Source organism: Panthera pardus, unplaced genomic scaffold (assembly GCF_024362965.1).
Source record: "Panthera pardus isolate Hobbes unplaced genomic scaffold, ASM2436296v1 HiC_scaffold_17, whole genome shotgun sequence".
Lineage (NCBI taxonomy): Eukaryota > Metazoa > Chordata > Mammalia > Carnivora > Felidae > Panthera > Panthera pardus.
The window spans coordinates 95,447,620-95,462,145 of NW_026526732.1; the positions used below are offsets into that span (position 1 = coordinate 95,447,620).

Here is a 14,526-nt window from a genome sequence, read left to right on the forward strand (position 1 = left end):
ACACTTCTCCCCCATCCTGAAAGGACCCTCCTTCCTCCTATTTTCTTGTGTTATCAATTCTCAAATAACCATCTTTCTAGGTGTGTTCTCTAAACTTTCCTACACATCATCAGGGTGACGCTGGTTGTCCCTTGTTCGGGTCCCCAGACTGCACTGTATGATATATATATGCCTGTGTCTCTCTGTCTTGAGTTAGCCTTTAAGCTCCAAAATGAAAGAACTATGTTTCCTCTTTGTAGTCCTGCTGCTCCATAACTTCCTTGGCACTCAGGGATTATTCAAAAATAGATTTGTTGAACTGTTGCTGAAAGTTCCAAGGCCTCTCATGCGGGACAAAAATTAATTTTAGAATCATGGGATGAAACGTTTGTTTCATTTTTGTACTAGGAATATTTTACTAACAAACATAGAAGAGACACTGATTATTCCACAAATTGCCTGGTGTTTGTGCCCCACATATGGAAGTGCTATGTTTTACCGATAAGCAACATTGATAAATAGGGAAATAGGCACACAAGTACTATAACAAGTTTGGAACGGAGCTTCTCAAATCTTTGCCTTGTTTACAGTCTCCTTCAGTAGAAGTTGCATCCTCTGTGTTTGGCTTCCTAAATTTAAGCCCTAATTTTCAGTGTCCATCTAACTATATTCCCACTGCCTCCACCATCAATAAAATAAATGCCATGCCTCTAACTCATTTCCTTTGAAAAGGATGAGCTCAGCCATGCTCTGTTTCTTCCATTTATAATGGCTCTCTTTGCACATTTTGGTCCATTGCCTCTGGTGCCATTCCTCATGCATCTGTTTATTCTACCCAATTAGACTCAGATCTTTGTGGTCAGAGGTACTTTTCTTTTATATGTCCTCACAGCATGTTCACAACATAGGCTTATGAACTAAATGTCTTCTCGATTTCACCAGTATCTGTGCTAGTATTTTTAGTTCCTTGTCAAATGAACATGTCGGTGTGTTACAGCCATGGGCATTTGGTCAACCACACAGAACACAGCTCTGAGCTGTTCCATTATTCCAGGTCAGAGAGTCTGTGGACTAGGCTGGGCAGCAGGGGGAAAAGACCCCCTTTGCCACTTTTCTTTAAAGCCTTATATCCCTAAGCTACTTCCCCCCTAAGGACTCACCATGGCCCTTCTAGTAGTTCCCACAATCCATAACTGGTTCTCTGTCAAGGAACCTGTTCATTTCTTTCATAGCACTTAGGATAATTTGTATCTAGCTATATATACATATATAGAGATACATACATAAGTATATATACATATGTACATATATATGTATATGTTCATAAAGTATATGTAGAATAAGCACATAAAGTAAACAAGTTAGATTTATATAAATGTGTAAAATATAGATGTAAGTATAAGCATGTATATGTGTAAGTAATATACACCAAAAAAAACCCATTTGTGTTGGTGTATACATGTGTGTGTTATGTTTTCATTTTTCTCTTTCCCTCTACAGGTTTTCTTCACCATGACTTGCTTCACCACTTAACACCCAAGCCTAACACAGAGCCTGGCACATAGTACATACTCAGAAATATTTGTTGAATAAATAACATGTGAATAAATGAAGCTATGAGAGCAAAGAATTCTTTCCAACTTTCATCACATCAGATCTTACGTTGTACTGGCCAAAAAGTGAAAGAGGAAAGAAATGGAAGCATAGAAAAGGAGTCAATGTTCTTCTCTCTACTCCAAAATTTCACAGACTTGCAATAATGTCTCCTCCAAGAAAGAGCCTCCCAGACTTCTCAGTTTGTCTTTATCTGGAAAGAAGAAAGAGGAAGACAAGAAAGTCTTTGCTGCTCACTGTTGGTGCTACCCACTAATAAAAACAAATATTTCAGCAAAAAGCTAACAGTTTCCAAATAGCGTAACAAAAACGAATTGGACATTCCTACATTTACCACTGCAGCCTTCTGTTTCCTCTCTATGAACACAGTCCTGATATCTTAAGGATATATCGATACTATGTGCACCCCATTCCCCTACCTAAATTTCTGATCACTAAAAAGAAAGAGAAGGACATAATTACAGGAGTAAGCAGCAGGGTATGGTTTTTGACAACAAGGACAGTGAGTCCGACTGCCTGATTTCAAGTCCTGGGTCCACTATTTCCTAACAGTGAGATCACAGGCAAGTAGGTAACCTTGCTTTGTTTCTGTTTCCTCATCTGCAAAATGGAGATTATAATAACACCTAACTCATAGGGCTACTTACTGGATTAAATAAGTTAGAACATGTAAAGCCCTTAGCATAATGCCTGGCACATAGTAGACACACAGTAAATGTTCACTAATCATATCCTTAGTTTTTGTATTACTGTTTTTGTGAACAATTCCAAATTAAAGCAGGTTTACTTCTAATGCAGAAGGGATTAATCCCCACTAAGACCGAGTAAGGAAAAAAGAGAGAATGTCCATATAAGTAACAGTAAGTATAAAAGGGAAGATAGCCATAGATGCATTAGAGGTATAAAATGGCATGCTAGAAATAATTCTTAAGGTTTTATTAAGTCCTCTTGAGCAGTTTTTCTTTAATTCTTACTCCTGATAGAAAATGTCCCTTTATATAACTTTTAAATACCAAATATGAAGATTACTCTTGTTTCATGTTTCTTGTCCTAAAAAATTTGGAGAATATTTGATCACAATCTACTTTGTAATACCCCCAGCCAAAAAGCAAAAACGAAAACAAAAATGAAGACAAAAAAACAAAACAAACAAAAACACCCCAGACTTGTTAAGGCCTCACAAGTGATTTACTTCAATGATTTTCAAACTTAATCATTTAAAGGCAATTCATATTCCCCATAGGTGTTTGAATTCCTTTACCTTAGCAAGAAAGGCATCAAATTTTCCATGTTAACAGTATAACATAATACAATAACACCTTTAGCTCTTAAAAAAAAGAGGAAAAATTCCTTCTCCACTTGACTGCACCTTTCCCTGCTTATTTGTTCTTTATGAAAGTATAAAATGTATTTCATTTAACAAATATTTATTTAGTTTCTATTATGTGCCAAGCACTATATTAGAAACTAGAGTTCTTTTAAAAAGCCAAAAAAAAAAAAAAAAAAGCAAACAAAAGCAGTGAACAAGGCAAAGTTTCTATTTTCATGAAGCCTGGAGTCTAGAGAGGGTTTGATGTGTCTCAATTATAAATATCTCAATTATAAATTAAGATCATTGTTACCCCAGAAATAAATGGAGAGCTTGAGATTGAATAATGAAGGTGGGTAGAGGGGAGGATGAGAGCTATGTTGAGGCAATTACAGGAGGCCTTGATGAGGAAGGGACATTTAAGCTACACCTGAAGGAAGAAAAGGTAACATCCATTCAAATTGCTGGGAGAGGAGCACATTTCATGTAGAAAGAACAGCGGGACAGAGGTCGTGGTGTGAAAAAGAACGTGCACAAGTCAGTGGGTCTGTAACTGGACACCAGTGAGCAATGGGAAGCAATGGTGTGACAAGAGCTAGGAAGGCGAGTATAGGTGAGATCACTCAGGGTTTTCAGATTGGGACATTCTCCGGACACTGCTAAAAGGTATATAAACAAGGAGCTAGGGTGAGCAGGATCTATGTTTCAAAATAATCCTGCTTGCTGTATGGAGAATTCATCGAAAGGGGATATCAGTAAAAATAAGAAGACGACCTAGCAGAATATTAGAGTAATCCAAGCAAGAGAGATTTCTAGCTTAGACTGGAGATTTGTCGATGGAGATGTAGATGACTAAATTATGAGAGATGCTTAGGAGGTAGAAATGACAAAACTTGATGAGACTGGAAAGACAGGAACCGTGTATGACTCTTAACTTTCTGCTTCAAATCTGCCTGATAGCTCCATTTACTGAAAAGGAAAAACTAAAGAAGTACGAGGAGTTCCATCTTGATTGGGTCAATTTCATGATACCTTCATGACACCCCAATGGAGATGTTAAATAAGCATTTGATTATATTGATGTGAAGCTGTTATATAAATGAGCCAGAGATGGCCCCTAGGTCATTTATTTCTTCACTGCAGGCTGAGACCCATTAGCTCAAAAGCCCGCCAGAGACAAAATCAAATTTTTACACATCCATTTATTTTTAAAATAGGCCAAACAAGAAGATTTTTTTTAGCCATTTAGAGCCTTCCTGTTTTTGCATTCCCCTGTAAAATTTCATCCCATATCTGCTAGCACTAGATGACCCCAGGGCCATGGAAACTCCAACCCTGGCTGCCCTTCTGAGCTCTCTGACCCAAAGACTGCCTGCCAGGCTGCTGAGCCACAGTTTCTACATACAGAAGCCCCCTCTCCAACCCCCCCTCCCCAGGACTTCCCCTGTCCTCCTCCCCTTCTGAGCAGCAGCCCTGGGTCAACATCAGTGGACAGACCCCTGCTGTGAGGGATTTTCCCAAAGAATTTACCAAAGCAGCTCCCAATAAAGTTTGTGAGTGCTACTGCCACCTTGTGGTCACATCTTTTTCCTTGATCAGCCACAAAATCCTTGAATACCCCCTAAAGCTCCAAGGAAAGATGTGTCCTCAGGTGTCTCCCTGGATATAAGTAGCATAGAGATGGCACTAAAGGCCTCCGAGTGTCAATGATACTACCTCAAGAAGAGTATACAGAAATAAGGAGGGTTCAGGAGTAAATCTGAAGTTTCAGAATGTGAGATCTAGTAAAGAGGAAAAGCATGCAAATATAACCACTTGGTTAATTCCTACTCATACTCTATCACTCAGGCCAGACACTGGCTCCTTCAGGACAAAACCCTGTCTCTTCCCCATCAAGCCAAGCTGCATTGGAATGACCGCCCTCTTCTCTGCTCCTGTGGTTTTTCTATGTTACTGCTATACCACATATTCTTGGTTAGTATTTGTCTCCACATGAGGCTGTCCTTGAGGCAGAATGTGTGTTCATCTCTAAATTCCAAGGATCTACCACACCACCTGACAGTGCAAAATACAGACTTTCTGACTGAACAGATGAATGAATTGCACAATCTGACTGTATTAGAATGGGTATAGGAAAGGGTCGTGCTGCTAATGTGGTGGCAGAGGGCTTCAAGTGTTTGGGGAACACTAGGACATCTTTTGTTTCCATGATGATGGTATGACTGGCCACTTCTCCTTCTCATTACAAAGTCAGATTCCACTCTTACCCTACATATAAAGATATTGGGACACTGGGCTCCCCAGTGCTGTACCATAGGGACTATGTAGAGATGACAGAATAACATGAAAATATCGTAAGTAATTAGAAAGGCAGCTAATTTCACAAAGACTCAAGCTGGCATGATACAGAAGGCCTTTTTAAAGTATACCTTACAATATCATTATAGTAATTCGGTTTTGCTTCTTTGTATGAAATTTAAAATAAAGAAAAAGTGGCATGTTAGGTCAATTTGTATAAGATCTGAATATGAGTTACCTCTGAGATAATTCTCTGCTCTTAATTGGAACCCCTTTTTGTGATCTCACTGCCATAGCTTTTGATTCTCATTTAGAGGGGCAAGGCTGGTCTCAGAATGCAATGGCGGCATTAGATCATTGTTTCTGTATATTTTTTACTAAGATACATGTACATCATTCACAATTTGGCCTGTGAAAACAAAAACTAATACTAGAGAAGTCTGTGACACACATCACAGACTTTAATGATGTAGAATAAGCACTCATAAATACTTCATAGCAAATAATAAATGAAATGCATAAAAGATGATGGAGGCTAATTGAGTGATATGCGTTTATCTTCACAAAAGGTCTCTAGACACATGGTGGTACAATATCCTCTACTTCCTGAACTATGAAACAGAATCATTTGTAAGACATAGTTAATGAAAGTTTTTCAGTAAAAAAGATAAATAATCAGAAACTTCTTGGATATTGATTATGAGAAGCACCCTGATTTCAAAATTTAAAAAGTGTGTCTTATAAATGATTTTTAAAAACTCTGTGTGTCACAAAAACAGAACTGAATTAATTTCTATGTCAGGGAGAAATAGTTAGCAAATGTTTTAGAATTCAGTATTTAACTTATGATTATATATAACTGTAGATAATTACATGTTAACTTATATAAACATTATGTTTTATTGACTTATTGATATCTGTTGGTGAAAATACTGACTGAGGTTGGTACCTCCTGTGAGATATGAAATAAGTAAAATTTAGACCTAAGTATGAAAATCCCACACACTAATTTATTATTGTTGCTACCAGTAAACATATTTTCATAATGTTTTAGCATTTATAGGATGCTTTCACAATCATTTCTTGGTAATCTTATTTTATCCTTAGATCTATACTATTAGAGGTTATGAAGATTAGAGGTTGTACATTTGAATACATACCATATATATATCTATATATGTATATATATATATAGATATAATCTATATATATATATACATATATAGATATATATATATACTCGTTTTCTACGAGCTTTTTCCTGATAAAAGTTAGATACAAAAGAGTCCAAATACCTAATAAATCTTTCTGATTGCATAGGTGATGAAGTGTGTTTTTCTGGAAGGTGTTTTTCTGGTACTGTGATTGTCAAGGAACCTCAGGGACTGTTCTGAACATAGGCAAAAGCCAAATTACAAAGACCATAGTCTTTACAACTTTGTAAGCTCAGGAAATCAGAATAATTATCTTCTTAATGATGGACAGATCAATAATATATACTGAGGCCTCTTTCTATAATTCCCCAGTGCTTTACATTTGCATACCAATAATAATGCCAATATAACTTTTTTGGTTAATAGTTATTTATTTTTGAGAGACAGAGCATGAGAGGGGCGGGGGGAGGGCAGAATTAGAAGCAGGCTCCAGGCTCTGAGCTGTCAGCACAGAGCCTGATGTGAGGTTCAAATTCATGAACTGGGAGATCATGACCCGAGCTGAAGTCGGAAGCTTAACAGACTACGCCACCCAGGCACTCCTATAAATTTTTCTAATATAATAAATGGTCCTTTAGAGGTGAGGAGTTTGTGTATTCTTTTTTTCTTTTTTCTTTTTCCTTTTTTTTTTTTTTGGCCCTACCTACTTTGTTTAAATCTAAAAGTGCTCTCTAAACACAAACTATTATACTGCACATGCTGCTCCAAGCGTTTATTTATTGTTCATTATGGAAAAACATACCTCTATCTACAGCACTGTGTGCTCATTTATATAACATTCCTGTACCTGGAAACTACCAAAAGGAAAAATTGCCACTATGTGGAAACATGAATGCTTTCTTGCAGGCTAGGGAATTGACAAGATCATGCCATTACTGAGCAACTAAACAGGTTCCAAGTACTTTACAGGGACTGACTCATTTAATCCTCTCAGCAACTTTAAGAATAGCTGTTATACTATCTCTGTTTTACAAATAAGGAGATTTAGGCTCAGAGAGATTAAATAACTTTCCATAATCATACAACTTGTAGATGTTAAACTGTTCAAGGCACACACACACAAAATATATGTTTCCTGGAAGAAATATGAGTGCTACCACCATCATAATCATCAGCCTAAAAAGCAGTTCTATTGACATGGGAAATGGGGGTGTTATCAGAGGTTATATAGAGAAAGTAAGGGTGATCCATTATCACATGAGTTGGAAACATAAAGCTAAACTTTTTTTTTCTGACTAATATTTCTGAGCCTTTAATATTATGCTCCATAAGCCTCCAGGGAGGCATGTAGTTTTCCCAACACATCTGACCACCCACCCCCTTCCACATACAATTGCATTCCAGGAAATGCTATGCCAAATCCTAAGGCTATCCATCTCCCATGCCAGAGCTCCATGGACTACTTATTCAAATACATTTCCTTCAAGAAATCTTTCCTATCACCTTCATCCCTACAAGAAATGTCTTTTTAAAATTTTTGAAATGTCTGATACAGTAGTAGTTAATATAAGTTCTAACGATATATATATATGTATGTATATATATATATATATATATATACACATACATATATATATGTATACATATATATGTATGTATATATATATATATAAAACACATATATGTATATATGTATACAGATCAGAATACACACACACCAGAATTTACACATTTAAGTGAACTATCTTTTAAGTGGCCACCATGGGGAGCCATGCATCACCCAAATAATTTTTTAAATTCCTTTGGGGAACTGGCTTTAAAAATACATCTTGGGGCACCCGTGTGGCTTAGTTGGTTGGGCGTCCAACTTCGGCTCAGGTCTTGATCTCACAGCTCATGGGTTCCAGCCCCGCATCAAGCTCTGTGCTAAAGCAGAGCCTGGAGACTGCTTCTAATTCTGTCTCTCTCTCTCTCTCTGCCCCTCCCCAGCTCACACTCTATCTGTCTCTCTCTCTCAAAAATAAAGATTAAAAAAAAGTTTTTAGATAAAGATAAAAAATATAAATAAATAAATAAATAAATAAATAATAAAAATTGAAAACCACATCTTAAGTATCCTCATGATTGTCCTCATCCTTTCAGAAGTGAAGAATTTCTGCAAAGAATTTGTAGCAAAATGAAATTGAGAATGTCAAGTAATGAAATTGATTTTCTTGCAAGACTTACAAATTGGTTCTGAGAACGATGCAAAAGTGGATTAGAACATAGATGTTAGAATATGATGGTACGGTTTAAACACACATAGGCTGATGACACGCCTGCTCTGAGGAAGCAAATGCAACTTGTTACATTATGTGAGGGGTTATATATTTCAGTGCCTCCAAACAAATTAACTCTATGAAATCCTTAAGTATATAAGACAATAGTTAACAAAGGAATTAGTGAAAATGAGAAAGTGTATGTCCCTCCTTGCAGATAAAAATAAAAACTAAAAAAATTCACTGCAAAAAACAAAAGCTTCTGTTATTGAAGTAAGGGATGGGTAAAGGGAGTATCTTCTGTATGAGTCTTTTTTTTTTTTTTTTTTTTTTAATCTCTTAAGGCATCCTTTGAGTTATATCTGCTAAACCCTAGGACTTCCCAGACATAATAATAGAAAAGTGACTAGGCTTGACTTCAAACAGACATGATTTTGAATCAGACCATGTATAGATAAGTTACTTAATCTCTCCAAGTCTCACATTTCTCATCCAGCAAGTTATTAAACGGAGAGGATTAAATGTAACAATGTAAAGATGCACTTAAACTAATGACTGTTACAGCCTCAAATAAATGGCAATAATTTATTTAATAATTAGAATTTAAACACCTTAATATTTAAACATGTGGAAACACTGCCTTGCCTTGATCTCTATCTTTGCATAGAATTTTTAGTATTCTTTCTACCAGCCCTTTAACCAATATTTACTAAACATATTCTAAGCACAGAGCATTGTGCCAGAGACTAGGGATACAAAGGTGAAATGAATAAGTTGTGTTCTTAAAATCTTAGGGTTGATTGGAGGGGGTCCTAAGTGGCTTAGTCGGTTAAGCATCCGACTTTGGCTCAGGTCATGATATCACCATTCGTGAGTTTGAGCCCCGCTTCAGGCTCTTTGCTGACAGCTCAGAGCCTGGAGCCTGCTTCGGATTCTGTGTTTCCCTCTCTCTCTCTGCCCTTTCCCCACTCGTGCTGTGTCTCTCTCTTTCTCTGTCTCTCTCCCTCTCTCTCTCTCAAAAATAAATAAGCATTAAAAAAACAAACAAACTTAGGGTTGATTAAAAAAGTGAAGCTCATACCATTTTGCAATACCAGTGAGAAGAAATAGTCCAAGAAAGATACACATGAAGAGCTGGAAGAACCTTACAGAGAAAGAGGTGGAGTCTGACAGAGACAAGAAAGACTAAAGTTCTATAGGAAGATGAAAGAAGATTTGGAGGGTCTCAAGCTGAAATGTATAGAAAGAGAGGTTTTATGTAATTACAACATTTATAAGCCTAAGAGTGGAGACCCAAAAGTAGAGTATTTTCAGGGAAGTGCAATTTGTTCTGTTGCTTTACAGTTTCAAGTGCTTAAAAGTAGACTCCAGACACATTTGTGAGGCCTGAAATGCTGAGTGAATGGAAGTGGACTTTGTGATACCATTTGTAAGCCACTGCTAGCTTTTGAACATGAGACTGGTCTAAGTGCCATATTTTAGGAAGCCTAATCTAGAACCATCTGATAGTGTGTGTTGAAGAGGAAAAGATTAGAAGCCAAAAGACCACCAGGAAAGATGTTGAAGTAGCCCCCAGGAAAATGGAGGTGCGTAGCTGTCAATAGAAAGAAGGGCATGTTGGTGATTGAAAGCTGGAAGGCTGAAGGACTTATCTGGAAGCTGGGTTTCTTTATCAAGCACAAGATTCTAACAGGTTTTATGCTTTGGGGGGGAGGGGGGGGTTTGGGCATGCTTTTGGAGATAAGGTTAGCAGCTTTTGGATCATCACCTGAAGGAGTTGTAAAGAGGAGCTTGTTTCGGAGAGTGGCAACAAAGATGGAAAGACAAGAATGAGTATGAGAGAAAGACTTGACAACACCAAGTCTAGTGTTCAAATCACACATTCATATGTGTTCTGTCTTTGCCATCTGTCTATAGCATCTGCTACTTGGTAATGTCCACAGCTTCTGTATCGACTTACCTGATCCCTCGTATGTCTGTTAAAGAAAAGTGTTCTTATCATTTCTCTTCCATGACATTAAGGGTGACTGGATCCAGTTCAGCCAGCAAAGACAAAAATGTATTCTTTGCTTTTTACAGGGCTGCTGGTCATTCTCAGCATAAGAGAGTAAAGTCATCTGGGGGCAGCAGCTGGCTATTATGTTGACACTAACATTCTTCAAGCCAGATAGTTATGAATAATAAAAAGGGGGTCCTTAGAGAAGGATAAAATGCCAGACTGACTTACTAAGCTCCCCATAGTCTTCTGTGCCATCCAAAGGAGTAGGACATTGTGTTACTAGTGCAATGTTTTCACATGTTCGGTTGGCTCCTAAGTGTTGGGTTAAACATTGTAAAATGAAATTTTAGACAAGCCACTGGAGTCCCTTAGAATAAATATATAAAATGACTGAAAGATTACTTTCCTATGGTTCTTCTATAGAACTTTATATATCTATTTGAACTTTCAGTGGAAACATTTACACTTATACTGAACTAGAGTGATATTGTATAGTGAACACTATGTAGCCTTCACTCTGCTTCAATAATTATCAACATTTTTTGCCCATTGGTGCCAACTCTTTCATTATCTCTAGTACTTTTTTATTACAATATTTTATTTTATTTAAGTTTATTAATTTATTTTGAGAGAGACAGCATATGCTCAAGCAGGGGAGGAGCAGAGAGAGAGGGAGAGAGAGGATCCCAAGCAGGCTCTGCATTGTCAGCATGGAGCCCAAACACAGAGCTTGATCTCGCGAACCATGAGATCATGACCTGAGCCTAAACCAAGAGTCAGACACTTACCCAACTGAACCACCCAGGTGCCCCACATTTCCATCTTTAAAAATCTATTTCTGACATAATGAACACACTTCTGTCATATCATGTCTCCTTAATATCATCCAGTACCTATTCTATATGCACATTTCCCCAATTATGTCAAAAATGTTCCTTTGTAGTTAGTTTGGTCAAATCAACATCCAAACATGATTTAGACATCACTTTTAATTATTATGTCTATAACAGTCCTCCTCCCTTCATTTATTCTTGACATTTATTTATTGGAAAAACACATTTCATTTCATATTTTATAGCCAGGTTGCCACCCCATTTTCTACTTCTAAAGCAAAACCATAATTCATTCAACATCCATTCAACTACTGTATAATGAATAGTTACTATGTACAGAACAGTATACTAGTGCTGAATATGATTCAAAGATGTCTGTAAATCATGGTCCCTACTGCTACAGGGCTTCACAATCTGAAGGAAAAGCAAAAATAATAATGCACAAATATAATGGCAACAACATGTCAGAAGTTAATTAAGCTGTATAAGATGCTATGTTTTAAAGGCAGAGGCAGGATTTAGAAGATAAAAGGATTTTTTTAGGGAAGTTGGCATGTGATATGGATGGTTTCGAACGGCCAGCAATTCAACAGGCATGAGAGAGGTAAAAAGAGAAACTCATCCTATGACTGAAAAACTTGAGGGGAAAGGAAAAAAAAAGCCTTAGAGGTGGAGGGAAGTAAGAAATAGCATTCAAGAGATTATAAGTGAAATAATTCAGCTGATTCAGGACATTTGTGAAAGAGACACAGGTAAGTAGGGGGCAGATTTGGGAAGATTTTGAATGGCAGGCAGATTGCTTGAACACGTCTTCTAGAACAGGGAGACATCGGCTCCACTCATTTTTCTATATATTGGAGACTGTGCGACATGATGTAAACATAGATATTCCATTAGTAAGCAACATGCATCAGCTTATTTCATAAGGAAGCTTAAAAAACTGTTTATGTATTCCAATAGCAATCATTTTCAAATATTTATAGCAAGCTGGCAAGATAATTTAATGTTTTATTTTGCCCAACAGCTAGATGCACTACTTAGAGGAATACAAACAAATTGGAGCTGATTTAACCAACACATACTTCCCAGAAGCTGAGAGACCTTCATGAAGCAAGGATTAATTATTTGTGGCATAGTATACAACAGTAACAACGACAGCTCAACAAATCTACCATAGGAGAAATAGAAGATAACCATTAAGGATAAATATACTAACCCTGAAAACCTCAGACTCTATCATTTTCATCTACTGTGAAAATACAGTAATGTTTGTAATATGTCTTTGTTTTTGCTTATCGACAATAAATATATACTGACCCGTACATTCTCTCTTTACTAGCATAATGCCAATGGATTTTCATCATTAAAAGATCCTCAAATGGACAGTTGAATTTTCAAAGCTTTCAAAGAAAGTATATATTGAGCTTGTAGCTTGGTTGGTAAGTATTTTCTTCTTGCATGCTGATTCTATGTATTGCATATCACATAAATTTTAAAATATTTTTGAGTGTACTCATATACCAGAGTTTGTGCTAGACTTGTGAGGAAATAAAATTCTGCATAAGGTGTTGTCCTGCTATTCCAGAGGCTTATATCCTAATACACATAACTAAACATATACCTATTGAAGTAAAATTATAAGCAGGATTGAAATAGAGGTTTCAAATTGGATTAAGTTAAGGTTTTTCAACAGTAGCACAATTGACATTTTAGACCCGATCATTCTTAGTGGTGGAGAGCTGTCCTATATTGTGGGATGTTTAGCAGCATCCCTGATTTCTACCCACTAGAGCTATAACACCTTCTTATTAGTGACAACCAAAAATATGTGCAGATATCACCCTTATCTAAAGACTGAAAAATCACCTGTAGTTTTAAACCTCTGTATTAGATGGAAAGTCTCATGTGCGTGTTGTTAATGAAGAGAACTTGCAGTTGGGGAAATCCAGGAAAGTCCATAGAGGGGAGGGTGGCTGGTAGATGTAGGCTGAGAAGAGGAGAGCATTTCAGGAATAGAAGAGATAGTGAGAAAATGGCCAAACTGGAGATGAGAAGCCAAGTGGATAAGTATAAATTATGTTCCAGAGTCACATGCAGCAGTCAGTGTTCAGGAGGTGGTTAATACAGAAAAACTGAGCAAGTAAAAAGCAATCAAATCATGGAGGTCCTTGATTATATGAAATAAAAAGATTCTTTTTCATTTTGTAGGGATGTCATTGGAAAATATAAGTGAAATGAATAAAGCATCATTTGGAAATGTTAAAATGGCAGTTCTGAGCAGAATGATTTGGGCAAATGAGAAAGTCCATTTTAGGTGTGAGACTCAGTTAAGGGCATAATTTGGCAGAAATTGGAGAATGTATTTGTGGGAGATGTATTTCTCAACACGGGATGACAGAAGCAAAACAAGTGAAGAAGTAAATTCAATAGCTCGCTTCTATATTTGATCTCATATATTGTTGAAATTGTTTTCTCATAATAGAGTTGACACTTCATGACAGAGCTGATTGGCAGATGTGCCCAGATTCTCTGGGATTCCATGAAGTGGAAAGTTGTAACTGATGTCGAAGAGTATAAAGACAAAGACAATATTATTCTCAGAAATAACTCTCTAGTGACATAGAAACTATGAATGAATCTAGGCATTTAAATAATCTTGGCGATGAAAAGTATTCAATTAAAATTCCAAGGCCTATTGGGGCACCTGGGTGGCTTAGTCGGTTGGGCGTCCAACCTCGGCTGAGGTCATGATCTTGCAGTTTGTGAGTTCGGGCCCCAAATCGGGCTCTGTGGTGACAGCTTAGAGCCTGGAGCCTGCTCTGGATTCTGTGTCTCCCTCTCTCTCTGCCCCTCCCCTGCTCGCACTCTGCCTCTCAAAAATAAATAAATATTAAAACATTTTTTTTTTTAATTCCAAAGCCTAAAATTTGTCTGCTCAAGTTAATATTTATCCACATGAAGGTTCACACCACACAACCAGACTTTTGAAAGTCTCCTCATTTCTCTCATGCCTTTAGAGAGTTTTGATCGAAGTTTATCTTCATGTCCCCACTTGGAACATGAAATATTAAGACAAGACATA

General features: G+C 37.0%; 1 protein-coding gene across 7 annotated transcripts in view; it reads left to right on the top strand.

The window, feature by feature from the left end:
- Positions 1-14,526, top strand: part of KHDRBS2 (KH RNA binding domain containing, signal transduction associated 2) — a 626,804-nt gene that overhangs the window by 606,766 nt on the left and 5,512 nt on the right. For 4 of the 7 annotated variants that reach the window (XR_008422980.1, XR_008422984.1, XR_008422985.1 and 1 more), the window contains one exon: positions 1,480-4,471. The gene's annotated coding sequence lies outside the window, so the exon portion shown is untranslated. Of the gene's footprint in view, positions 1-1,479; positions 4,472-12,468; positions 12,884-14,526 lie in introns of those variants that run through there. The other 3 variants (XR_008422979.1, XR_008422982.1, XR_008422981.1) reach the window with 3 other exon arrangements.